The sequence below is a fragment of the Somniosus microcephalus genome, chromosome 4, assembly GCF_052327205.1.
Source record: "Somniosus microcephalus isolate GS21.2 chromosome 4, FLI_Smic_1.0, whole genome shotgun sequence".
In the NCBI taxonomy this organism is placed as follows: Eukaryota; Metazoa; Chordata; class Chondrichthyes; order Squaliformes; family Somniosidae; genus Somniosus; species Somniosus microcephalus.
Genome location: NC_140990.1, coordinates 253,420,993 through 253,446,775, shown reverse-complemented (window position 1 = coordinate 253,446,775; position 25,783 = coordinate 253,420,993). Strand labels below are relative to the sequence as shown.

Genomic DNA, 25,783 nt, shown 5'->3' with positions numbered 1-25,783 from the left:
TTATGTGTGTTGATCGTGAGATACTGTCGTGACGCTTCATCAACTTCCATCTGTAGGTACGCCTGCGCCAGGTCTATCTTGGTGAAGTGCTTTCCGCCAGACAGCGAAGCGAAGATATCTTCAATCCGCGGAAGCGGATATTGCACCGTGTGAAGAACTGGATTAACAGTGATCTTGAAATCGCCACAGATGCGAACCTTCCCAGGTTCCCCAGGCTTGTTGCTCAATGAATGCTTCATGACAGGAACAATGGGTGTAGCCCATTCGCTCCAGTCCACCTTGGACAGTACCCCTGAACGTTCTAGCCCTTCCAGCTCTGCTTCCACAGCAGGTCGTATCGCATGAGGCACCGGTCTGGCTTTGAAAAATTTTGGGTTTGCATGTTCTTCAACCTTGATGGTTGCAGTAATTCCTTTCAGTGTTCCAAGTCCCTGTTGGAACACCTCCTTAGCATCGTCTAAGATTTTGGACAGTCGTTTAGGTTTGACGTCGTCTTCCTTACAGGCATCCAGTCAGTGCTTGTATGGAATGCCAGTCCAATTTTATTCTCCGGATCCATTCCCGTCCTAGTAGTGGCAGACCTCCATCAGGTAACACGTACAAGTCCATTTTCTGACTTCCTTTACCATTGTAGACCACATTTACTTTTATTTTTCCTTTGGGGTATACTTTTTGCCCCGTGTATGTTTTCAATACAATCTTCGTATCCCTCAGGGGAATGTGCGAGAATAACCTTTTGTAGTCTTGCTTATTTATGACCGTTAATGCCGACCCTGTGTCCAATTCCATCTTCACTTGGACTCCTGCTATCTGGAGCATGACCCAGATAGTTTGGTGGTCTGCTGTGTTACCCACATTATGTATTTTCAGACAACCCAGTTCCTTACTGCTGGAGTCTGAATCCGTCTTCTGTTCATCCGAACTGTTCTCTGTCACCTTGTGTACTTTTTTGTACTTCTCCTGCGGTGACTTTTTGCTGCTGGTCTTCTTTCCTGACCGGCATACTCTCGCTATGTGACCAAGTGTGCCACATTGCCTGCATTCTTTGTTTTTGAACCAGCACTGGTTCTGGTCATGCGTTGTCCTTCCGCAACGATAGCACTTTACTGCGCCCAATGCCATTACATTGGTGCTGAATTCCAGTGGCCTTTGCTGTATCTCTGCAGCGCCCCGTGCTGCTGCCTCATGGGATACTGCAATGCTGAAAGCTTTGTCCAGCGTAAGATCCTTTTCCTCTAGCAGTCGCTTCTGGGTTCCTTCCCTTAGGAGCCCACACACAAACTTCTCTCTCAGTGCGTCTGCTAGTCCTGTTCCGAACTGGCAGTACTTTGATAACTTGCGCAGTTCTGTTAGGAATTCAGCGTTGCTTTCTTCTTTATGTTGAATGCTTTTGTAGAATTTAAATCGTTCCGAAGTCAGCAGCGGTGTGGGGTTTAAATGCTCTTGCAGGATAGTAACAATATCCGCGAAACTCTTTTCTACCGGTTTGTCCGGGGTTACCAGGTTCCTTAATAACCCGTACATCTTCGCACCCATCGAGTTTAATAGGGTTAGTGCTTTCTTATCATCCGGTACATCATTCATTCTACAGTAAACTTCGATGCGTTCCACATAAGTGGCCCAATCTTCCACATCGTTGTCGAAGGCAGTGATGTTACCCGTTTTCGACATCCTTGCTGAGTTTCTTCTTTCCCTTCGGATATTATTTAATATGATGACTTTTTAAAAAAATTTAATTTAAGATGGCGGCTTTTCCCGCGCTTGGCGGCTTTTCCCGCGCTTGTCTTCTTCCCCCGCCAACTCAAGATGGCGATTTCCACGCTGTTGCTGTCCACGCCTCCCAGCGGTCCTTCCTGCCTTTATTTTCCCATGTATACGCTTCCTTGCGCTGCTGCTCTTGTTGCCCCGCCGCTCCCGCGGTCCTTGTGGCAATAAAGCGCCTTTCTGGCTGCTGCGCATCTCTGCCCCGATTGCAGTCCGGCCCCTGACACCGGCTGCGGTCGTGTTCTCCGCCCTTTTTCTTTGTTTTTCCTCCCCTTCTCCCTCTGACAACTCGGCCGACTTCTCCCCCGTGCCGCTCGATCGGGCTTACCCGCCGCTGTCGTAGAAGGGATGTTCACTGCCTGTTGCTGATGTTGGACTTCGTGGCCAGAAAACCAAACCGGGTTCACGATGGCCTCCCATGCGATGCAGTGCTCTGCAGGATGTTGAGGGCGGATGCCCGTTTCTGAGGACGAAGCCTCCTTAGAATGGACCCCAGAATCAGTACTGGGGGAGGTGATGCAAAACTGCCGCTAGGTACGATCAGACTCGTCGCCACTGTTGAGTCTGTGTTTCCAAGTGCAGTTATAATGAATAACAGGACACAGACAACAGAAGTAAGTAAACAGGTCTTTAGTGATTGAGGGTCAGGGCGGGAACTGAGGTACACTTTGCTCCGCAGGGTTTATATACCGGTGTGGTCACCACCGGTACTACAATGTACAGGAGCCGTTAAAAAGTAGTCCATCACCTTAAGGTATCCTCTTAAGGTAGTACAGGTTACATACACTACATTAATGAGTAGCTGAGCCCAGGTTCAATCCTCCGCTGAGATATTGGTGGAACAGTCCAACGAGTGGAAATTGTTTTTTTCCCCAAAAGCATCATCTGGCAGCTGAGGGCATATTATTCTTGTGGATCATTAAAATGTGGTCTTACTCATTGTCACCAATAAATCCCGGATCCTTTTCAGATGGTGAACTGGCAAAAAAAAGTCTCCTTAATTTGAAAAAAAAAATCCAAAATTTTCCATTGTTTTCTTACCAAAAAATCAGATTTGAAGATGGATGTGCTTTCCATCTGTGACACAAACATGCATGTTGCTATATGTACCTCACTAATGTCACAGATGAAATGTATTTAGATATCTGACCCCAATTTATCAGGAAAAGTTGTACAATTTGTTTCTTTTAAGGGGACCTGGGTCATCTTTAGGTAGTGCCGTGAGGACTATATTTATGCTGCAACAAATGTCAGTCTGTCATTTCTAATTAGGTGCTGAACACAGACAGCAGTGCACCTATAGAGTTACCACACTGATAGTCCTCTAAAAACTGAGGTCATCCATCAAAGACCAACTCAGGTCATGCACCAAGGCACTGTTCACTAATTACAGGAGCACAACGGTTCCCCTGTGCATAATCTCCGGCAATTTTTATTATCCCACCATCATAGAGGCAAGTAAGTGGTTGGAGTCACAATAAACAGCTATAAACACAATAAACAACTTCCCTAATTTTACTTTAATTTAATAAATAAATATCTAGAGGCTAAGTGAGAGTCTGATGAAAAGCCCCATAAAAGTGGCCTCCGTGAACATAATTAACTGTGAGTTGTCATTCAAAAACGAATCCTTTGCTTGTTTTCTTCAGTTTTAGGGATGTTCAAAATCTAAACTAGTTTAAGCTCATTTTCTCTGAATTTACCCAAGTTGTTGGGGTCCAATTTTTCCCCACAGATTTTCTCCCTTTTTTACACTAAGAATAAAATTTTAAAAACCTGGATATTAAAATTGATAATAAAAAGAATGTTAATCATTCTCCTAATTTAAAGATTTTTTAAGGCAAAACACACTGGGTTAGAGTTCCCCCTCTGGGTGCATTCAGCGAAGCAGCACCAATAGTGCCAGTTTGAGAAGTTGTTTTTCCCCCCTCGAGTTTCCGCTCAAACTCATTAGCATATCGGCAAACACAAAATCTGCAATGAACCAGCGCAATCAGGCAGCATTTTAAAACAATTTTTTTTAAAGCCCATTTTGGGGGGGAAAATGATGGCGGCCGCACTTTCACCCACTGTCGGCGATTCCCACGACAGCTGGCATTTTCGCCTTTTGCCTGCGTTCACCGAAAGTATTGTAATTAGTCGGAGCGTGACGTCAATTGCCGTGCAACGCCGAGTTGACGCCCGTTCATCCATTTTGGATATCGCCACTCCTCTTGCCACCCTCTCCAAAGCACGCCTTTGTGTGCAACCACTAAAAGCGCTTCAGCAGCATTAACAGCCATGAGGATGCTTCAACTGACAAATGTATGACAGCCAGGACTCTCCATGTAGCAGTGTTTATATTATTCACAAGCCTAGGTCTTGAAAGGTAACCCTTGAGATTTGTAGGTAAAGTTTAATTTTTTTTTCCCAGTGGTTTGCTTATTTGATACTGTCCTGCCCGAGATTGTAATACTGAATGTAACAAATGGGAAGATACAGAATATTGCAACTGATTACTTCTGAGTGACTATAAGAGTAAGCTTGAGGTTTGGATTAAGAATCACCTATGGATGGATGTTCAGTGTTTCGATCTCTGAAATCTGAAGTGTAAATTCAAATTCTTTAAGTTATCAGATTATGAGTACTCTGTCCTCCGCATGGAACAGTAAAAAGCTCTCAGTTGTCAAACCCTCCTCAGCCAGTGACTACAGTGACCTTAGCATATCAATTAAATTATGACTACAGTATAATGGTTTCAAAAACTACAAAGCGCTGCATTTGATCGTTCACGTGCTATATCTTTTTCTTCCTGCTTCATGAAAATTTAAACAAGCATTTAAAATAAAGAGCTTGGCTTAGTCTCCATTCCCTTAGAATTAGATGTGTGGGTAAAGTGATAGGGGAAAATCCTTGAAAGCATTACATGGGCCATCTTGGCTCAATGTAAAAAAAATGACCTGTGGTCCCTTTCAACAACAATGAATGTCGCATGCCTTCTTCAGTACGATGAGAGGTACAGACTTCCAACAATTAATTTGCCCGGTTGTACACCCTCCCCCCTTTTCCTCTGATCCCATAAAACCCGAAGTCCAATCAAAGCACAGGCTTCCCCGGCGCAGTTGACAAATTCCCCACAAACAATTTGCCTGTAACATTGATTGGCGAGTGGGTGGCAGGTAATATTGTTGTAACAAATATGGCAACTGTTCCGTACAATGCCTACACAGTTTCATTTGTTTCTTCCCCATTCTCCTTCACTGCAAGCAGGACACAAACACAACCTTCAGCCTCCTGCTGAGCTTAGCGCCGGAAAGAGCATGTTACACCACAAATTCTCCGCACCGCTGATGTTAATTAGCAGGCAGCACCACTCTCGGAGGGCAGCCATTAGTCTTGGCTGGCGCCATTACCGGCGTACTGCAATTTCAAGGCCTTAGAGCACAAATGGAGAATGCAGATGCCTTTACGCCAGATAAACTCGAATTTCCCAAGCACAAATGCATAGGGTAAACACCAGAACCATAAGAAAGTCAATTTCTCAAATTAGGAACTTCATGTTTACAATGGCCATTTGTTTGAGAAAAGGTTAGATAGGCAATTGCATAGCCAAATTCAAATCTCAATCAAATTATGTTTGAAAGAATACTGCACCTTGCAGATTCTTTCATGAAATGATGCATCAAAATGTGTTCAGTCTGGTGGCCTCGCCGCACCAAATAGAGCCTCAAAGGGAGACGAGCATAAGCCAGACTGTCTATATTTTTCTATCTCGTTGGTATTTTAGAACAAAGAATTATATTTTATTTACTATTTTCTTAAAATTAGAGAAGAACAATTATATAAGAGTCCTATAGCTGGTGTTTTGTCTTTATAAAGAAGGAGATTGTGATTAATCTTCTTTTGCAGTTTTTATCAATAACTTTGCTGATCTTATTTTAAACTTTTCTCTTTTCTCATTAAAGCTGCTGAACAACCATTTGTAACCAAATTAATGAATGTTTTACCGATGGTTCCACCTTTTTGCATATCAGGATTTCTGCAGTAGACAAACCAAATGACCAACGCCAATAACAACTTGCATTTATATAGAACCTTTAACATGGAAAAATGTCCCAAGACACTTCACAAAGGCATAATCTGACAAAAATGGATGCTGAGCAAAAGAAAGAGATATTAGAAGGGGTGATCAAAAGCTTGATTAAAAAGGTGGATTTTAAGGAAGGCTCTAAAGAAGGAGGAGGTGGAGAGGCAGCGAGAAATCGAGAATGTGGCGCTAAGGCAGCTGAAGGTACGAACACTTGGGTTGGGACTAAGGGAGGAAAGCACAAGTGGTCAGTCAGAGGAATGGAGAGTTATCGGGGGGGGGGGGAGGGATGAGGAGGTTGTAGAGCTGCAGGAGGTTATAAAGATAGCAAGGGGTGAGGTCATGAAGGGAATTAAACATGAGAATAAGAATTTTAAACTGGAGGCATTGGAGGACCAGAAGCCAATGTAGGCCAACAAGGGCAGGAGTGATGGGTGAGTGGAACTTGGTGTGGGATAGGATATCAATAGCAGAGTTTTGGATGAGCTGAAGTTCGCAGAACATGGAGGATGGGAGGCCAGCCAGGAGAGAATTGGAATATCCTGGAGATGTTAAAGGTATGGATGAGAGCTGCAGATGGACTAATGCAGGGGCAGAGGTAGCCGATGTTTCAAAGGTGCAAGTGGACTGTCTTTGTTATGGAGAGTATATGGGGTGGGAAGCTCAACTCGGGGTTGAATGGGACACCAAAGTCATGAACAGTCTAATTCAATCCAAGACAGTGGCTTGGGAAGGGGACGGGATCAGTGGCAAGGGTGCCAAGGGTACACTGAATTTGTGGCAGGAACTGCAGACAATGGCTTTTGTCTTCCCAATGATTAACAGGAAGAAATTGCAGCTCATCCAAGATTGGATGTTGGGCAAGCAGTCGGACAGCACCGAGGCAGTGGAGAGGTAGAGCTAGGTGTTGTCAACGTACCTGTGGAGGAGTAGGTCAAGTATAGATCCCTGGGGGACTCCAAAGGTAATGATGTAGGTGCAGGAAGAGATACCATTGCTGTAGATAGACTGGTGGCTGCGTTTATTTGCAACACCAGTGGGTTGGATCAGATTTCTGATTGTTCCCTTGGAGCACAAGACACACCCAACAGTTTGGATCAAATTTCACATTGCAAACAATCATGTCACACAGCCTACAGAAAGTGGAAGTGCAGTTAGCTTTGTGAAGATCCTCCGTTATCTGGTGTTCTGCAATTATAGTTGTCCTTGGCTGGTAAAATAAAATACTTTATTCTCTAATTAGTGGGTTAGTTACTTCTTCTGAGGTTTTTTTCCTTCTGAAAGTGATAAAAATTCTTTAATTCAGAATGAAGGGACCGTGTGTGTGGGCTGAGCGTATATCCAACCAACTGATACACCAGTGAGTTCACACTGGGGAGAGGCCATTCACCTGCTCCGCGTGTGGGAAGGGATTCACTAATTCATCCAGTTGGAAGAACATGATCCACATCTAACAGAGGGGGGAGAACGTGATTCGTCTTCTCATCTGGATCACATTCTCGCTCTCATCCCCCTCTTTAGACCTAGATCACGTTCTTCCCCCATCCCCACTGTGCTCTAATCCCCTCCCCGCAACCCTCCCCCTCCGAGTTCCTGACCTTCTCTATCCACCTCCCTCCCCAAGTTCCTGACCATCTCCCCATCCTCCCAGGGATGGCTCTTTTGAAAGTGGGGGGAACAATACCCGAGGCAAGGGAACCATTTACAATGTCAACTAGATGGGGGCCAGGAATGGAGGTTGGGTGGTCATCAGTTTAATGGGAGAGGCAAGTGAGGCACAATATTGCTTGAAGTGGTCCAGCCAGATCTGGTGATGGATAACCAGATACACTCAAGTCTGTGCCCTTCGACTTGAGTGAGCAGAATGCGGGCCTTACCAGGGGGATCAAACAGGATGGGAAATGGCCGAATAGATGAAAAAGGACTGGGTAATCCATAAAAGTAAACTAATCTATGACAATAATGCTCGCCACTTAAAATTTGCCATTATTCCTTCTCGAGGAAGAATTGAGACCTCTCCTGTTTGCCTGCTAGAATATGTATATTTATTCTTTGTCAATAATGCTGAAGAACCACACAATTTAGGAGTCTTCCCTGATCAAATGGAAACTACACCTGATCATCTGGAGAATTAACAGTTCAAAACTGGAATCACTTCCAATTTTTATGAATTAACTGACCACAATTACACCTCCCTCATCAGATGGATGAGAGACGACACCTTATTTATACCAAAAACTCAGTATAAATGCCAAACAAATCTGCCTCAACTCTTCAGACATAGGAATAGGTTCTTCTATTGGCCTTGTCAGGTTTTTGGATTTTTCCAAACTTTTATCCTAGATTATTTTGCTCTCACTTTCATGGATGAGCCCTAACTTCCTCCCTCACCCAAGACTTATGCTGAGTTCCTGGTTTTCCCAATCTAGTAATACTGAAGTTAGCTGAATAGAATTCCACCTTAACAATGTTTGCTGCTTCAGAATTATTCAGAGGATACCAGGAGCTATAACACATGCTATAATCCATGGTGCAGTGCCCCTCAAACCTGTGGGACGCATCAAGGTTTGACAAAAAAAATTACACATCCAATTTAGCTTTTTAATTAAAAGCTTTGTTCAATTTAACCTTCAGCCAAATATCTGTACCTTTGGCTTAATCAACAGCAGCTTGTCTACAGTACACCACAGTTTATGACATAATATCAAGACTAGTTACCATGATCAACAATGACAAAATTACATGACAATCTAACCATGAATGTAAAGCAACATATACAGTACAAGTGTCTTTGTGCATTGCATTCTATCTTAATGACAGCAATCTAATGAATTCACTTACTTCAATTGTTCACCCATATTTCTCTGAACCATCACCAAGGTAACAGGTATCCCAGGAGGATTGATGCTGATCTCACTAATAAATTATTCATACCCCATTGTAATAAGCATTATGAACCTTTCTAAACTATTCAAATGTCTAATTAATCTGATAATGACAATGCAGATGACTATGACTTCTACGCATTAGTGAATATTCATTTTGTGGAGTTCAAAGCATGAATATACTCAGTTGAAAAACTAATAAGTAAAAATTTAACATTTCTTCAATACTCGGAAGTAGTGTTTAGAAACCCAGCATTTGAATACAACAACAACTTGTATTTGTATAGCACCTTTAACGTAGGAGTATTAAAAGACAAAAAAATGTTGTCACCAAGCCACATGAGAAGAAATTAGGGCAGGTGACCAAAAGCTTGGTCAAAGAGGTAGGTTTTAAGGAGCGTCTTAAAGGAGGAAAGAGAGGTAGAGAGGCGGAGAGGTTTAAGGCAGGGAATTCCAGAGCTTAGGGCCTAGGCAACAGAAGGCACCGCCACCAATGGTTGAGCGATTATAATCAGGGATGCTCAAAAGGCCAGAATTAGAGGAGCGCAGACATCTCAGAGGGTTGTGAGGCTGAAGGAGATTAGAGATAGGGAGGGGCGAGGCCATGGAGGGATTTGAAAACAAGGATGAGAATTTTGAAATTGAGGCATTGCTTAACTGAGAGCCAATGTAGGTCAGCGAGCACAGGGGTGACGGGTGAACGGGACTTGGTGCGAGTTAGAGGACACGGGCAACCGGGTTTTGGATGACCTCAAGTTTACATAGGGTAGAATGTGGGAGGCCAACCAGGAGTGTGTTGGAATAGTCAAGTCTAGAGGTAACAAAGGCATGGATGAGGGTTTCAGCAGCGGTTGAGCTGAGGCAAGGGCGAAGACTGGTGATGTTATGGAGGTGGAAATAGGCATTCTTAGTTATGCTGTGTGGTATGAATTCAAATTCATACCACACTGCTTCCCAATGTATAAAATGAGTTTCAACAAACTTGAATCCTGTTTTGATCAGAGCTAATTTTTAATCATCTTTGTTACAAATAAAATCATTGAATTGTCGAGTTAAATTTTCTATTTTGTGAACTGAAGAAAATGGTTAATTTGAAGAGATGCTGTGGAATAAAATGAAACACACCCTGCAATTCTGAGCCCCACCCCCTCCCCACAAAAAATAACGTGACTGAACAGAGATCGAAGTTCTGATTTCACAGAACTATTATAAAAGATAGATAGCATTGACTAATAAAACATAAAGGACTTTTAGTTCACAATGTTTACTACTTTTACAGTCATTTCAATGTAATTTTGAACCACCTTTATCATTTTATAACTCCAGATTGCTTGCATCATTTTTCACTAAAATACAAATGTTCACAGCAATGCTCTATTATGTAACATTTTTAAAGGGAACTTTGACTATCATTTATAAAATATTTTTTAAAACGTAAATGCTTACGCACTTCCAGTCAACTTTTTCCATTGTACAGTACATTCCCATGTCCACATTCATAATGGAAACTACCTATGTAAACTTGTTACACTAAATTTACTGAAAAATTCCATTTAATTAAATATTTTAAACAAAAAATAAAATTTTTGGAAAAAAATGCATATGTTTTAACAGGGCTAAAAATAAACTTACCTCATTGGACAAAGTTTTTAATGTATATAAATGAGTAATAAAATTTTATTTTTCTCTTTTTTTTTAAAACTCTTACACTGGTAAAAGCAGGCCTTACGTCTGCTTTTACCAGGTGTAAGAATTTCACAGACATTCGCTGGGCAGAAGTTGGGCAAATAGCGCAACTCTCCACCCACGGAGGCCCTTCTCCCGGGGATGCGGGTCGTCTGTCAAGAGAATACTTGACAGATTGCAAGTTCCGGTTCGCATGCCTAAACCCGAAACTTGTGCGGCCCCTACGGGCGCGGGCACACCTTGTACGCACCCGTAGGGGTCGCAAATTACGGCCCTGTGTTCAAGTCTCTGGAGTGGGACTTGAACCCACAACCTTCTGACTCAGAGGCATAAGTGCTACCACTGAACCAAGACTGACAGAGTGGAAAGAGGTAAGTAACTGGCTGTCTTATTTTCCCTTCATAACCCAGGAGCACTGAGGCCACTTGTAAGCATCACCTACCACCATCCGAGAACTAGTTAGGCTGGGTTTTTCCATTTGAACAAGCTGGATTTCCTGATGTTGGGCAGCTAGGATTGAGAATCACAGGTTTAGAGTGGCAACTAACATGCCGACCTGATTGAACACAGAGGGAGCCATTTAGCTTTCTACCACTGGTACACGTAACTTAACTATAACATGAAAGTTCTTAGATTAGGAGCTTGATGAAGGGAAAAAAGACTTGCATTTATATAGCACCTTTCATGACCACTGGACGTCCCAAAGTGCTTTACAACCAATGAAATACTTTTTGAATTGTAGTCACTGTTGTAATGTAGAAAACGCGGCAGTCAATTTGCGCATAGCAAGCTCTCACAAACAGCAATGTGATAATGACCAGATAATCTGTTTTTTAGTTATGTTGATTGAGGGATAAATATTGGCCAGGACCCCGGGGATAACTCCCCTGCTCTTCTTTGAAATAGTGCCATGGGATTGTTTACGTCCACCCGAGAGGGCAGACGGGGCCTCAGTTTAACATCTCATCCGAAAGACAGCACCTTCGACAGTGCAGCACTGCATTGGAGTGTCAGCCAAGATTTTTGTGCTCAAGTCCCTGGAGTGGAACTTGAACCCACAACCTCTGACTCAGGCAAGGGTGCTACCAACTGAGACACAGCTGACACCTAAAGTAGTAGTTCCAAAGGTCAAACAGTCTGGGCCTGTCTTGAAGATAAAGGACCAAGATCTGTGTGGTGATCAGAGGTCAGGGCAGTTTGACAGCCAACTAATAGCGATTGTGAGGCAGATCCAGGAGAGCGCTTTGCAAAGCTGTCCATTGGTCAAAAATGCAGGCTAGCTAGTTGAAGTCAGAGGCTACTAGATTATAAGTGATCTGGGATTGTTAAAGAGGCCAGGCTCTAATGGGTGCAGGAGGCACTGGTGGTCCAGAATAGTAGGTGGGCATCTAGAATCATAGAATCACTGAAATTTACGGCACAGAAGGAGGCCGTGCAGCCCATCATGTCGGTGCCGGCCAAAGAAGAGCTATCCAGCTCTTAGTCCGTAGCCCTGTAGTTATAGCACTTCAAGTGCATATCCAAGTACTTTTTAAATGCGATGAGGGTTTTTGCCTCTACCACCCTTTCAGGCAGTGAGTTCTGGACCCTCACAACTCTCTGGATGAAACAAATTCTCAACTCCCCTATAATCCTTCTACCAATTACTTTAAAGCTATGCTCCCTGGTTATTGACCTCACTGCTAAGGGAAATACGTCCTTCCTATCCACCCTATCTAGGGCCCTCATAATTTTATACACCTCAATTAAGTCTTCCCTCAGACTCCTCTGTTCCAAAGAAAACAACCCCAGCCTATCCAATCTTTCTTCATAGCTAAAATTCTTCAGACCTGGCAACATCCTTGTAAATCTCCTCTGTATCCTCTCTAGTGCAATCACATCTTTCCTGTAATGTGGTGACCAGAACTGTAGTACTCTAGCTGTGGCCTAACTAGTGTTTTATACAGTTGAAGCATAACCTCCCTGCTCTTATATTCTATGCCTCGGCTAATAAAGGCAAGTATCCCGTATGCCTTCTTAACCACCTTATCTACCTGTCCGGCTACCTTCAGGGATCTATGGACATGCACTCCAAGGTCTCTGTTCCTCTACGTTTCTCAGTATCCTACCATTTATAGTGTGCTCCCTTGCCTTGTTAGCCCTCCCCTAATGCATTACCTCACACTTCTCCTGATTGAATTCCATTTGCCACTTTTCTGCCCACCTGACCAGTCCATCGATAGCTTCCTGCAGTCTACAGCTTTCTTCCTCACCATCAATCACACGGCCAGTTTTTGTATGATCTGCAAACTGCTTAATCATGCCCCAACATTGAAGTCTAAATCATGGATATATACCACAAAAAGCAAGGGACCAAGAACTGAGCCCTGAGGAACCCCACTGGAAACAGCCGTCCAGTCACAAAAACACTCGTCGACCATTACTCTTTGCTTCCTGCCACTGAGCCAATTTTGGATCTAACTTGCCACTTTCCCTTGGATCTCATGGGCTTTTACTTTTCTGACCAGTCTGCCATGTGGGACATTGTCAAAAGCCTTGCTAAAATCTATGTATACTACATCAAATGTGCTACCCTCATCGACCCTCCTCGTTACCTCCTCAAAAAATTCAATCAAGTTAGTCAGACACGACCTTTCCTTAACAATTCCATGCTGACTATCCTTGATTAATCCGTGCCTTTCTAAATGATGTTTAATACTGTCCCTCAGACTTTTTTCCAATGATCTGCCCACCACCGAGGTTAGGCTGACTGACCTGTAATTACTCGGTCTATCTCTTTCTCCCTTCTTAAACAATGGTATAACGTTAGCAGTCTTCCAGCACCACACCTGTAGCCAGAAAGGATTGGAAAATGATGGTCAGAGCCTCCGCTATTTCCTCCCTTGCTTCTCTTAACAGCCTGGGATACATTTCATCCGGGCCTGGCGATTTATCTACTTTCAAAGATGCTAAATCCCTTACTATTTGCGCTCTCATTATGTTTATCACATTTAATATTTCACAATCCTCCTCCTTAACTACAGTCCAGTCCTGGCAACATCCGGTCTGCAGTAACTTGGCCCAGTGTAACCTGGGGCTTTATTGTCTGCACAGTTCGCAGCAGCTGTGCTGAACTTGTTGGAAGTCTCAAATCCTGCCGGATTTAGGGTACAGACACTAGAAACTATTTGGTGCTTTTTTCCTTAATCACATGTTGGGGACAAGGGTGTGCTCAGCTAACTTACCTGCTCCCTTCATGGGCTGGTTTCCACTCTCAGTTAGGTGTCAACAGTCCTGGTGCAAGCCAGGCACACACTGGTGAAGGTGGCAGGTGTGAAATCAAGTGGCAAGTGGCAGCAGGAACATTGTAGAGCAAATGTGTGATAGCAGTGGAGAATGCAGTGCTTGTAAACCCACCCTACTTCATCTCACCCTATCAGCATATCCTTCTGTAAGTAAATTATATTAATCTTACATAGAGCGCCTGCCGTTGTGCTGTGGGCCTGCGTGGGATTCCGATCCTGGGCCTCCTCCAGCTGCCGGTGTGCAGTGCTCGCGTATCCCGAGGCGCAGTTAGTTTGAAGCGTCCCCGGGATCACGTGGGCCACGGGGAGCCAATCGGAGCAGGGACTCTCCATTCATAGATTTGACAGGAAGACCTGTCAAATCTATGAATAGAGATCGGCCCCAAAACCTAAGTAGAACTTCAAATAAAAAAAAAATTTTAAATCACATTTTTAAAATAACTATAAATTACATAAATTAACTATTTTAAACAAAAAATTTAATTTTTGAAAACATTAATTGAAGTTTTTAATGGGGCTAAAAATAAACTTACCTTTCTTTAAAGTATTTAAAAATAATAAACCTGTGGAAAAAATGTTTAAATTTTACTTAATTCACCTCTTACCTTGTTAAAAGCAGGCCTTGCGACTGCTTTTTTCATGCGCAGCTGCTCAGGACTTACCCTCACGGAGAAATCTGTGAAAAAGCGGAAGTTCAAGGTCTACGCGCTGCCTCTCCGGTGCACGCATTTGACCTCCGAACCCCTTCCTTCAAGGGAACGGAAGTTCCGGTTTCCAGCGCACGCGCAGTGCATGCGTGAAACCAGCACTTTCGTTGGCCAAACGGGTAAGTACACAGCGCGTACTCACCCGTGGGGACCCGAATTTCTGGCCCATTGTAGGTCAGGGGCTTGTGCCCGTGGGAAGCCTCCAACCCGAATTTCTGGCCCAATAACTTTTACGCAGTATTGCTTAAACAGGACAGAAGTACTAATGGGCCCGAGTACCAACGCTATGGCCCAGAATTTGCTGGAGCAGGGCATCTCATGGTGTTCTTTCCTCACCATTCAGTTCGAAAATAGGAACAATTCACTACCTGCAGGAATTACACCACAGTTTTCAATGCTCTTGTACGCCTTTGAGTTTCACTGCAGTTTACCACAGTTTCAATTGTTCCCTTTTGTGAGCCAGAGGTTGAGTGGCATTACAGGAACATAAATCTCGTCATTAAAAGGGTCCTTACGTCGTTAAGTACCAACCCTAACTTTCTGCAGCGAGTTTAATTTGTTTCAACAGTGCAAATGCAGCAATTTCTCTAAACTCATTGGGAGGTTAATGGCGAGCTCCCATTTTCCCATGGCTAAGGGCGGAGTGGCACAACTCCACCAGCAATTTGTGACGATTCGCAACTCACGCCGTTTCTCTTCCTCGCTACAATTTGGATTATTTACACACTAACCCGGCACCAAGCTCATGGTCTACAGAGCAAGTGATTCCTGCCCTCCTGTATGCTTCAGAGACATGGACCATGTACAGCAGGCACCTCAAAGCACTGGAGCGGTACTGTGGGAGACTACAGTCTCCCGCGTAAAGAAATAGGCAACACAGCGAGCTACAAGAAATAGGTCTTAACTCCAACTCTCACCATACAGTACTGAATTCGTAAAGCCCGCGAACCTGTGATGACTCACGGATTGGTCACCTGCTGGAACCTGATTGGTTTTCCTTCTCTCAGCAGCAGGCAAGTCTGAACATGCCTTATTCCTCTCAGCTTGCAACTGTCTTGTGGGGGGAGGGGAATACAGCAGTTAAAAGGGGATTATACAGGTTTATCTACATACACACAGTGTTTCCCCAAGCCACATACGCCCCCCCCAGAATCCTCGTTAACTGTAAAAGTCAGTCTCTGCGGAGGTTTGACCAAACGGCCGTAGTAGCTGTAGTAGCCATCTGGCGTGTGAGGAGGGCTGTCTGGGAGGTCGGCCGGTTGGTTCGTCGGCTGGTCTGGCGGCTGGTCTGCCGGTGGGCTGGCTGGACGGGCTGCCGGCGAAGGTGGGGCGGCGGCCGGGAAGTAAGGTTCTGGCGTGTCGTGGCCCTCTTGTGGGGCCGCCGCCAACGCGGGAGGTCTGCCCCGCCGTGGGGGAAGAGCCGGACGAAATGGGAAGCTGAGGTCCAGGTGCGCCGGTTTGAGGCGGTCTACTGAAATAAGGTCCGGCTTCCCGCCAACGTCGATAAGAAAAGCTTTGTCCCCCGTCTCCAATACTGAGAAGGGGCCGGTGTATGGTGCCTGCAGCGGGCCTCTGTGCGCGTCCCGGCGCACGAAGACGAACTCCGCATGTCGTAAGTCTCGAGGCACGTAGGACGGCTGCAGGCCGTGTTGCGAAGTGGGCACTGGACGGAATTGCTGGGCCGCGTCCTGGTGCAGGGAAAGCTGTCTGGCGGCCAACCACGGCTCCGTTGTCAGGGGAAGGAAGTCGCCTGGTACTCTGAGCGGTTGGCCGTAGAACATCTTGGCCGCGGAGGCGCGGAGGTCCTCTTTGGTCGCGGTGCGCAATCCCAGGAGAACCCAGGGTAGTTTGTCGATCCAGCTGGTGTCAGCCAGGCTGGCGCGGAGGGAGGCTTTCAAGGAACGATGAAAGCGCTCGCAGAGCCCGTTGGCCTGCGGGTGGTAGGCTGTTGTCCTGTGCAACTTGGTGCCGAGGCCGGGGGTGATGGCATTCCACAAGTGGGAGGTGAACTGGGGGCCTCTGTCCGAGGATATGTCGGTCGGCACGCCGAACCGGGCCACCCATGTCGAGACGAATGCTCGTGCGACGTCGGTCGTGGTGGTGGAGGCGGCGAGGGGAACCGCCTCGGGCCATCCGGTGGTGCGGTCGACGATCGTGAGGTGTGTGAAACCGTGCGACGGCGGCAAGGGGCCTACCAGATCGACGTGGACGTGGTCGAAACGCCTCTCGGGCACCGGGAAACACTCCAATGGCGCCTTGGTGTGCTGCTGGACCTTAGCGCGCTGACACGCCACGCATGTGTTGGTCCAGTCTCTCACATCCTTGTGGAGTCCAGGCCAGACAAGCTTGGCGGACATGAGTTTCTGAGATGCACGCATCCTTGGATGTGAGAGGCCATGGATGATGTCGAAAACTCGCTTGCGCCAGGCGAATGGAACGACCGGGCTAGGCGAGGGAACTGAGACGTCGCACAGGAGGGTTGTGCTGGCTGCGTGGAAGTGGATGTCGGCCAGAGTGAGGGTGGTGGTTGACGTCCTGAGGGCCTGGATCTCCGCGTCGGCGGCCTTGTCTCTCGCTATGCTGGCGTAGTTGACGCCCAGGTGCACTGCGTGGAGCGAGGGTCTTGAGAGGCAGTCGGCCACCAAATTGTCCTTGCCGGCGACGTGGCGGATGTCCGTGGTGAACTCCGAGATGAAGTTGAGTTGGCGCTGTTGGCGCGCGGACCAGGGTTCGGTTACTTTGGCCATGGCGAAAGTGAGCGGGTTGTGGTCCACGAATGCGGTGAACGGCCGGCCTTCCAGGAGGAAGCGAAGTGCCGGATTGCCAGGAACAGGGCCAGGAGCTCCCTGTCGAACGTGCTGTAGGCCTGCTCGTTCTTGCGCAGCTGTCGGCTGAAAAATGCCAGTGGCTGCCACGCGCCTTCGACCCACTGTTGCTGGACAGCGCCGACGGCGTAATCCGAGGCGAGGGCGGTCTTGGCGCCCGGGATGGGGTGGGCCAGTAGTGTGGCGTTGGCCAAGGCGCTTTTGGTCTGGTGGAAGGCTGTCGCCATCTCGCTGGACCAGGTGAGTTGCTCTTTGCCCATTTTGCCCCTGGTGGCTTCGTAGAGGGGGCGCATGAGTGAGGTGGCCTTGGGCACGAAACGGTGATAGAAATTGACCATCCCCAAAAATTCCTGCAGCGCCTTGACCGAGGTGGGCTGGAGAAAGTCCGCCACCGCCTGCACCTTGGAAGGTAGGGGAATGGCTCCCCTTGGCGAGATTCTGTGGCCGAGAAAGTCAATTTGGGCTGCTCCGAACTGGCATTTGGCCGGGTTGACGATTAGCCCGTGTTGGCTGAGGCGCTGGAAAAGAGAGCGCAAATGCGCGGTGTGCTCGGCCTTGCTGGTGCTGGCCACGAGGATATCGTCCAGATAGACGAACAGGAAGCTCAGGTCCCGTAGGACGGAATCCATGAGCCATTGGAAGGCCTGTGCGGCGTTCTTGAGCCCGAAGGGCATGCGCAGGAACTCGAACAGTCCGAAGGGGGTGATCACCGCCGTCTTCTGGACGTCTGCGTGGTGGATGGGGACCTGATGGTAGCCGCGAATCAGGTCGACCTTGGAAAAGACGAACTTTCCTGCTAGGTGTGCCGAGAAGTCTTGGATGTGCAGAATGGGGTATCTGTCGGGCGTGGTGGCATCATTGAGCCGTCTGTAGTCGCCGCAGGGGCGCCAGCCACCGCCCGGCTTGGGCACAATGTGGAGGGGGGACGACCAGGGGCTGTTCGAGCGGCGGACGATGTCCAGTTTCTCCATCGTGGCGAATTCTTCCTTGGCCACCGCCATCTTGGCTGGGTCCAGGCGTCTGGCTCGGGCGAACACTGGTGGTCCCGTAGTGGCGATGTGGTGCTCGACACCATGCTTGGCTGCCGCGGCTGAGAAGGTCGGTTGTGTGAGCCTCGGGAAATCTGCGAGTAGGCGGGCGTAGTCGTCATCTGCCGGGGCAGAGCAGGACCCGACGAGGGCCGGGCTGTTGCTCTGCTGGCAGGCCAGTGAAGCAAAAGTTGCTGCGTCGATCAGGCGCCTGTCGCGGACGTCGACCAGGAGTCCATGGGCACAAAGAAAATCGGCGCCCAGCAAGGGATGTGCCACCGAGGCCGTCACGAAATCCCACGTAAATCGCTGGCCGTTGAAACAAACCTCGGCCCGTCGCTTTCCAAAAGTAGCGATGGCTGCGCCATTTGCCGCCACGAGGGGTGGGCCACTGCAGCCTGCCTGGATGTTGAGCTGGGAGGCAGGAATTATGCTGCATTGGGCTCCGGTGTCGCAAAGGAATCCGCGCCCTGAAAGGGAGTCGGTTATGTACAGCAGTTTACCTGCGGTGCCGATGGCCATCGTGGCGGCAGGGGTGCGGTCGAGCGGGCCTAGACGGCGGCGCGGGGCTGACGCGTTGGGCCGGGCGGCCATCTTGGTTTGATCGGAAGAGCAGGGTGCTCTGCAGCGTTGGGCCTTGTGGCCGAAACGCGCGTGGTAGTAGCATAGTTCTGCAGCCTGGCGTGGCGGCGCGCGCTCGGTGGTGTCGGGGAGCCTCGCGGCTGCACAGCCAAGTTGGGCGACGGCGAAGACTTTGTCCGCGGCGGCTACCAGTTGTACGCAGTCCGTGATCGGGGACCCCGCGAGGGCAGTCTGTACCTGCTGAGGAAGCAGGTTGAGGAAAAGGGCCCGAAACAAGAAGCACTGCGGTTCAGAGCCCAGGAGCGCAAGCATCCGGCTCATCAACTGGGTCGGGGTAGAGTCGCCGAGGCCTGGTAGTGAAAGAAGCCTGCGGGCCCTCTCCTCCCCGGACAGGCCGTAAGCCTGCAGCAAGCGGCCCTTAATGGTTGAGTACTTGCCGGTCCGTGGTGGGTTCCCCAGCAGGTCGAGAACTTCGGCGGCGGTGGAGCTTGCTAGTGCTGAGACTACGTGGAGGTACCTTTCTTCATCGTCTTGAACCCTGCGAAGGGTGAATTGGGCCTCCGTGTGCGCGAACCAAGCTGGTGCTTGGTGTTCCCAGAAGGTGGGGAGCTTCAAGGACACGGCGCCAGCCGACATCGGGCTGCTGCTGGTTGCCGTCGGGTCATTGCTGGCCTCTGTAGGGCTACGTGAGTCGGGGGCTTCGGCCGCCGACATTCGGGGTCACCAATGTGGGAGACTACAGTCTCCCGCATAAAGAAATAGGCAACACAGCGAGCTACAAGAAATAGGTCTTTACTCCAATTCTCACCATACAGTACTGAATTCGTAAAGCCCGCGAACCTGTGATGACTCACGGATTGGTCACCTGCTGGAACCTGGTTGGTTTTCCTTCTCTCAGCAGCAGGCAAGTCTGAACATGCCTTATTCCTCTCAGCTTGCAACTGTCTTGCGGGGGGAGGGGAATACAGCAGTTAAAAGGGGATTATACAGGTTTATCCAATGTGGCAACGCCACAGTACCACCAACGCTGCCTCCGCAAGATCCTGCAAATCCATTGGTAAGATAGGCGCACCAACGTCGGTGTTCTCGCTCAGGCCAACAACCCCAGCATCAAAGTTTTGACCACGCTCGATCAGCTCCGATGGACGGGCCACATCATCCGCATGCCCAATACGAGACTCCCAAAACAAGCGCTCTACTTGGAGCTCCGACACGGCAGGGGAGCCCCAGGTGGGCAGAGGAAACACTTCAAGGACACCCTCAAAGCCTCCTTGAAAAAGTGCAACATCCCCACCAACACCTGGGAATCCCTGGCCAAAGGCCGCACAAAGTGGAGGAGAAGCATCCGGGAAGGCGTCGAACACCTCAAGTCTCTTCGCCGGGAGCAAGTGAAAGCCAAGCACAAACAGCAGAAGGAGCGCACGTCAACCAAAGCACCCCACCCACCGCCCCTTCAACCACCGTCTGCCCCCACCTGTGACAGAGACTGTAGGTCTCGCATTGGACTCATCAGTCACCGGAGAACTCATTTTTAGCGTGGAAGCAAATCATCCTTGATTCCGAGGGACTGCCTAAGAAGAGAAGAAAAACGGCGAGCGCAATAAACTCGCTGTTATTTTCCCAGCAAATTCTAGGCCAATGTGCTAACCACAGAGCAGTAAATGGGGGTTTGGATCCACAATTCCTCACACAGTGAATGCCCAATCTCAGCCTGAATTAAATTCCAAAATCACCTCTAATTGGAATGCTCACAAACCGTCAGCTGTAAGGGCACACAAGCAAATAACAAAATGTAATCGAATATAAAATGTAATGGCTACTGGTTTGAACCATGTGAAGAACTAAATACCCCTCAGCTGATCCGGTTCTCAACAGAACGTCACATCTGGCCTGGGCGGGTAAAGAGTAAAAGACCTCACAGTAAGAAAACACCCCCCAAAAAACCAGACACAATCCTAAAATTCAGCTTACCCTCTGCTGGTAGGTTCTTGCTGGTCACACTTTCCCAGTGTTAAAATTTGAACAAACGAATGGGCTGAGAATAAGGATTTCGCTGGAGTTGTAACATTGTTCAGACACTTTCTCTCCAGCGACCCTCCAGGATCTGCGCACGCACAGTGCACGCCTCTAATTCTCTGCTTTGAACCATCCCCAACCGTGCACAACTTTCATTCGAGAAGCGCAACAACGCAACACTCAGCCTTTATCCTACCTGTCTTTTCCACTTGATCGCACACAGCAGGTGCCTTCCAGGTTAACAGTTTCACCTTGGATTTAATAATTAACCAGAACTTGATGAGCCTTTGAGTTCTACAAAGAATTAACCAAGGGTAATGCAAACCCGGGGAAATAATGCAGACGAAGATTAAAAGATTTACTAGAAGGAATGTATAAATTACCAGAAAAAAAACCCGGCGGGACGGTACAGTGTCAACTTTACTTTCTGTTAGGTTTAATCAGGACTTCTGTAGTCATAATATTTGTGTATAGCCATCAAAATAAAACACTGCAGTAGGCTGCAGGTATGTAAAATCCTAATTGTCCAGATACTGATCAGATAAGTACTGTAAAAGTGCCATTCCAATGTAATGGCCACTGCTGTAAACTACGTGAAGCACTAAGTCCAATTCAGGTGATTTATATTATGACGGTATATATAACGAAGGTAGTCATTGTATGTTTGTGTACGTAGCTTAGGTGCCAGCTTTGAGTCAAGCCCGAGTCCAGAGACTTGAGCACATAATCTAAACTGACATTTCAGTGACAGGAAGGGAGTGCTGCACTGTTGGAGAAGCCACTTTTCAGATGAAATGTTAAATCGAAGCCCCATCTGCCCTCTCAGGATGGATGTAAAAGATCCCATGGCACTTTTCGAAAAAGAGTAGGAAAGGTGTCCTGGTCAATATTTATCCCTCAATCAACATCACTAAAAACAGATTGTCTGGTCATGTATCTCATTGTTGTTTGTGGCATCTTGCTATGCGCAATTTGGCTGCCACGTTTTCTAACATTACAACAAGGAATCAAAGGATATGGGGATAGGCCTGGAAAGTGGATTTGAGGTAGAAGATCAGCCATGATCTTATTGAATGGCGGAGCAGGCGCGAGGGGCTATATGGCCTACTCCTGCTCCTATTTCTTCTGCTCTTAACTGTGACTTAAAAAGTACTTAATTGGCTGTAAAGCACTTTGGGGCATCCTGAGGTTGTGAAAGGTGCTATATTAATGCAAGTCCTTTACATGCCTTTACCATCCATGTTAGTGGCTAGAAGATTGTATTTTCAAGTACAATGGATATTTGTTGCATTTAAGGTGGAGCAGACAAAAGTTTACAACTGTTAGACTTGTTCACATTTAAATACCATTGTACCTCTGTGAGCTCTGTTGGTCTTTGCAGTTGTTCCAGTGTCCATCTCAGAATTAAAGGATCAAAACTCTTGAGGTTTGCAGATCTTTTATGTGAGGTGAGTCTCCTGGAGTGGAACTACATTACATAGTACCTGTTTGAGGTGCAGAAGCAATAATTTCCTTTTAATACATACGCTGATGCTGCTGACATTCATAAGACAGTGACCTATAATCCACAATCATAACCAAAAATTGCACAAGAATCCCAAGTTCATCTTAGCCTCGAGATCAAAATCCACAGGTCCTAAAAAAACACTATAATTGGACTAATAAATTGATAAACAAATCTATGAATGGAAGGTGAAAGGTCATCAGCCAGAAACATAAACTCTGTTTCTCTCTCCACAGATGCTGCCTGACCTGCTGAGTATTTCCAGCATTTTCTGTTTTTATTTCAGATTTCCAGCATCCGCATTATGTTGTTTTTCTATGAGTGGAAGGCAGTGGTCTGAGCAATAAAAAGGATAAAGTTGAAAGGCAGAGTTATTTATGGTTCTGAAATAGATGTTTCTTAACCACATTTACATGAACCTACTTGTTTTCCTAACTCATCAAAAAATAGAACAAGCTTTATAAAACAATAGAAAAAATGCAATTTTCACAGCTAGCCCTACATCTCTGAGAATCACTTTGCATATCACAAGTAAACTGCACTAAGTCTGGACAGCATCAATCTATGTACACAAGCCATATCAACCATAAAACACCAACATACAAAAATAACCAATGTTACATTTCAAGCTTTCTCCAATACCCTTTTCTTACATAAACAGCTTGACAATATTTTCCACAAGCAAACTGCATTTTCTATGACGGAAAACCTGTGTCTTTTATTCTCCGAGTTCACACTTCAGATTAAACACATTTGCTTTATCATTATGCTAAAACAGTTATTTCCGTGTCATCACTAACCAATTTTGTTTTGGTTTGGCGTCAGAATTACAAAGGCATTTAGATTTATCAACCATTAGTGCAGTAATGATCATATTTGCATCACAAGGTCCTTTATTGGCCTCAAAGAAACAGATGACTTTTCATCTAGTTGTACGTGACAGTTTTGCGATGAGCTTGTTACAATCAGAACACTACTTTGGAAGTTAAATCTCCACTATTTCAGCAGTTCATCAAATCATCATTAATTAACAGAGGAGGTTTTTTGTCGAAGACTGCTTGTAAACGTGTATACTTATTTACATTGTGAAACAAAGGGTGTTGAAGGGTACAAAGTCATGACAATTCCAAATGAGCTACTGAAGGGGGGGGGGCAACAAATTCAGCTAAGGCTCCTGATTGCTATTCAGTGATCCCTGCTGGAAATTGTGCACACATAAGGAGAGGATTAAGCTTAGATGGGATACTCCACCCTCCATGATTAAATGCACTCCAGGTTCATACATGAAAAAAGGCCAGTTGGGCAAGCAGCCAGAGGATTAGCAGCACCTGTCAATCCATACTGCACTGTGAATCATCATTTCAGAAGAGGGCGAAAGAAGGAAATTGAAAATAAAAACACATGAACTGTACAACTATCCACTGAAGAATTTTTAGAAGGTAGGATTTGTTGCAGCAAAATCCAATAGCAACATCATTCTAGTTCAATATTAATGTACAGCCTGGAAAGGATTGATCAGAAAAAGAGTTAATTTGCAACCTGTGGCACCACATAAAATAACTTTAAAGCCCAATATTTTGAATGCTGTTGATATGGCAGCTCTGGTTGATTTCTATGATCATTTACAGCAATCCAGGCAATCATCAGTACCTTATCTCCTGAAACGCTAGGCCTTACTAAAAGTGACTATAAAGACAAATTGAAGAAAACCCTCAATACACTATCATCCATCAATTTACAAGTGGCTATATTATGAGATTAACAAGTTCTTACATGACAACAGTAATATTGTCCAGCATCACTAGTTTTCAGCAATGACATTCTAGTGCATTGTCCAAGTTTGCAGTCTTATGTTTCATAGAATCATAGAAATTTACAGCACAGAAGGAGGCCATTCGGCCCATCGTGTCTGTGCGGGCCGAAAAAGAGCTATCCAGCCTAATCTCACTTCCTAGCCTTGCAGGTGACAGCACTTCAAGTGCATATCCAAGTACTTCTTGTGTGATGAAATGCAGGGAGCCTTTCCACTTTTCAAATAGCAGTTGTAAATTGTAGTACTCACTGGGAACCATACTATCTAGTTCATAAAAAAAGTTGTATTAAGAAATAATCATAATATTCATACTTTTGGATTTTTTTGCAAAGCTACTCTCAAGAAAGTCATAAAGGGGTGATTTCAACCTTACCTGCCTGCCAGAAACTGGATGGATGTAAAGTTAAACTCACCCAAGTTACTTACCTGCCCTGGAGCCACTAGGAGCTGATAGTTTTTTTTACTTTATATGTGGAGTCAGGAGGAACAGGAGTGCTCCTATGCTAATTCACCACCCCCCTGCAAATCACGGTATCACCACAGGACAGCCTGACAGCCAATCCTGCCGCCCATCTGCTGTCGATGGGCGGCAGAACAGGTAGGAGGTTGGTCGGCAGGATTTAACTGATGCTCAGGAGCTAAAACACCCTGGGGCTCATTTTTGGAGCAGTGGGTGAGTTTCTAAGTTACAGCACTGCTCACCCGTCGAAAGCGGGCCCAGAGTCAAAATCAGGGCTAAAGTATAAAATGTTGGAAATATAACAATCAGTTACCATTTGTAAAGAGAAAGACAAGTTAATGTTCTGGGCATAACCCTTTATCAGAACTGAATTCTGTTAGTGTGTTTTGCATTAGGTGGATGAATGCTTTTTCTACTCATAGTACTAAACTACAGGTATACCTATATTAGTGAATTCATATTGGGAACAAAGCTGAGGACAAGTATATCTGTTGCAAGTTATAAATCTTGTCAAAAAGGCCTGAAGAATTCCCACGATTACTTTACCCCACTGTTTATGGACCGTAAAATTCCTGTGGAATCCAGGTCAGTACTATTATCCAAGCCAGTTGCTTTTCTGTACCACGAGTTTACACTAATTAGTAATGATGCACTAATAATAGAGCCTTCAATACTAGGCTCTGTAATGGAACATACATCATTATGAAATACAGTGACTGTTTTATCCTACTGCACTAATATTTTCCCCGATTGTTTAGCCTCTGCGCCTCAACAACAAAGGAATCACATTCTTTTAAACAAGGCTGTACTGCATACAAAAATGTTCACAAAAGTAGATAGCACATTTGAAAGGTAATTTTAGGTTGAGAACAACACTGTTAATTGAATTTTTTGCAAAAATTGAAGTGGGAGTAACAAGTTGGATGTCTGTACATAGAGCTTTCCAACAATGATGGTAATTATTCAAGATATATTCAACCACCCTGCTTTGTATTCAGCAGTTAGATTAATGTGAATAGGACGAATTAATGCAGCATGAAAGATGGTGAAATTTTCAATACAACTTGCATTAATATGGTGACTTTTACATGCAGGAAGACATTTCAGAGCACTTTACAACAAGGAGGAAGAGATGTATTGGGCACCAAGGATGGGAAAAAGGA

General features: G+C 46.1%; 1 protein-coding gene across 8 annotated transcripts in view; it reads right to left on the bottom strand.

The window, feature by feature from the left end:
• myo3b (myosin IIIB) overlaps window positions 1-20,989 on the bottom strand; it is an 884,551-nt gene extending 863,562 nt beyond the window's left edge. For 6 of the 8 annotated variants that reach the window (XM_085986237.1, XM_085986235.1, XM_085986238.1 and 3 more), the window contains exon 1: window positions 20,799-20,880. The gene's annotated coding sequence lies outside the window, so the exon portion shown is untranslated. Of the gene's footprint in view, window positions 1-20,798 lie in introns of all 8 variants that reach the window. The other 2 variants (XM_085986241.1, XM_085986242.1) reach the window with 1 other exon arrangement.
• Between the last annotated feature and the right edge of the window lie 4,794 nt (window positions 20,990-25,783).